Genomic DNA, 2,423 nt, shown 5'->3' with positions numbered 1-2,423 from the left:
GACGCGAAATGTCCAGACCAGTCGAGCCAAAATTTGAATTTGAATATGGATGTGGATGAGATTTGGGGGTTGTAGGTTGTTGGATTTGAATTTGAACTAATATTAAAGAGTTTTATTATAGAAAAGAAAAAAAAGGTGATATGGTTATTTTTATTATTTCTTCTGTTTTATTAAAAGAAAAATGGACTACTCCCAAATTTGGTTGGTCCTTCCCACGTCTGTATCTATTGCTCCTCAAATCCACGCCGCCATTCCCAAGTTATTTTTCTTTTTTTTAATTGATTTTGCTTTGTGCCTCTATTTCTTTCTTTTTCTTTTCGTTAGTTCTTTGTCCTTTAAATTTTGTCCTTCTTCTCCTTTAATCGTGGAGCTGCTTTAATTATTGAGATAACGGTTCAATTTTCTTTAACTACAAATCGAAGGGTAAGATGTTTAAGTTCATTTTTTATTCTATGTGTTATTTGTAATCATGTTGGTTGTTGGGTTGCGTTAAATCGGTCTAGTGAGTATTGTGTTGATTCTCCAGCGACTTGAGATTTGCGTGGTAGGCGTTCGTTCAGTCGGTAAGCGCGTGGATGTATTTTTTTGAAGGGCCATTTAGTTGATTGTGGGTAATTAAAGATGTAGTAGCCCATTTTTGCCCGGACCCATAAAATAAATAAACAAAGTTTGCCAAAACTAAAACAAAAAAATAGTCCATTTACAGTTCAAAACTCGGTTAGCCCAAAAGCCCTATGCCCGGTTACACCCAAGACCCGATTAGCCTAAACCCTTGGCCCAAAATCTATTAACCCAATACACCCTTAACCCAAAACATACAGGGCCCAAATGGCCCAAATTGTTAACAGAACATGGAAAGGCCTAGGGTTTCTGAAACCCTAGGCGCCGCAGGAACACCAAAAGTCACAACCTTTCGTTTAGGCGCCATTCCAGTGACTTTTCATCATCCTCCATCGACGACGTGACTCCAGCCTTGTACCACGCCGCAATCGGTGCCCGAATCAGCGATAGTGCAATCACTGCCGTGATATTCTCGCTGGTATCTGCAAAATGGAAAGAACGACAGCAGAAAATAGGAGCAAAATCTGGAAAGAAATCAAAAATTTCTTTCCCAAATTGTAATGATTTACAAAGGGCTATAAAAGCCTTTCTTTTTTAATCTGTAAGCGCACGTTTTTTTTCACGAAGATTCAATAAAAACAGAACGCATTTTACACTAAAAGAAATCAGCAGTCGATCTAAGAATACATAGGTGATTACTATATTTTTTTTTTCTCTCTAAATACATATTCAAAAAACAAAAATAGAACAAAAGGGATGTACCGTTTCAATTTGCGGTGAAACAGGAAGCTTTCCAGCTTCTGGCTGCCGTACATAGCACTGTTGACGGTGGCACGTGGGCGCGTGCAAACCTCTGGCCGGAGGTTCAAAAGAACTCCGGGAACCCTTCCTCAGCCCTCCTTCAGAGGGTTTTCTTTGTTTTTTTAAAATCAGATTTTAAAATGATTTCAAAACTGAAATTTGGCTTATATAGCCTTAACAAAACGGTGCCGTTTTGCTTAAAACAATAAGCTTCAAAACAGCGTCGTATTAATGCTGAGGATCCGCATGTTGACCTGTGATCCGGGGAGGATCCGTGTGTTTTTGGAAAATGGGCTAATTTCCCAATGGGTCCTTTCGCATTTTTAGTCTTTATAATTTCATTTTATTTTTATTTTAATTCGGCCCTAATATTTTATAGTTGTTTCAATTTAATCCTAACGGCCCTTAAAATTCATTTTGAAGAACAACGTCGTTTTGGGATTAGGACAAATTTCCCAGTGAGTCCCTCATTTTTAATACGCATTCCAATTAAGCCCAAAATTTTCATTTATTTGAAATTAGCCCTAATTTTAATTTAATTCAATTTTAGTCTTTATATATATAATTTATTTTTAAAATATTAAATGTATTATCTATTTTATAAACATTAGTTATATAAAAATAACATATATTATTTTATTTTATTATATACGTTTCTTATAAATTTTATTATATATATTTTTTACTTTATAATTCATTTTATTATATTTATATATGTAAATCATTATTTATATTATATCATTTTTATTATTTATTATTTTATTTTATATCATTTTATTATTAACTGTTTATTATGTATAATTTAAAATTTTGTAAATTATTGTTGAAAATTACACTTTTATATATTATTATTTAAAATCTAATATGTAATATTTTTAAATTTAATGTGAAATTTTGTTCTCATGTAATATATTAATATTTTTTATAAATATATACTAAATATATTAAATCATACAATACATTTATATATATATATATATTAACCATTGTCTAAAATTTCTTTACTATTTATTGCCATAATAATATTATCTCGTAAATTGTTTGTTATTATTATATTATTT

At 31.6% G+C, this 2,423-nt stretch overlaps 1 long non-coding RNA gene across 1 annotated transcript; it reads right to left on the bottom strand.

The window, feature by feature from the left end:
- Window positions 1-655: 655 nt before the first annotated feature.
- LOC107890202 (uncharacterized) lies at window positions 656-1,480 on the bottom strand. Its single transcript, XR_001681876.2, has 2 exons — window positions 1,324-1,480; window positions 656-1,043 (listed from the first exon to the last, which is right to left on the bottom strand). It is a non-coding gene; the product is annotated as an uncharacterized lncRNA (long non-coding RNA).
- Window positions 1,481-2,423: the final 943 nt, after the last annotated feature.

Source organism: Gossypium hirsutum, chromosome A09 (genome assembly GCF_007990345.1).
Source record: "Gossypium hirsutum isolate 1008001.06 chromosome A09, Gossypium_hirsutum_v2.1, whole genome shotgun sequence".
In the NCBI taxonomy this organism is placed as follows: Eukaryota; Viridiplantae; Streptophyta; class Magnoliopsida; order Malvales; family Malvaceae; genus Gossypium; species Gossypium hirsutum.
The sequence above is the reverse complement of the archived record's forward strand: the minus strand, read 5'-3'. Positions and strand labels throughout refer to the sequence as shown.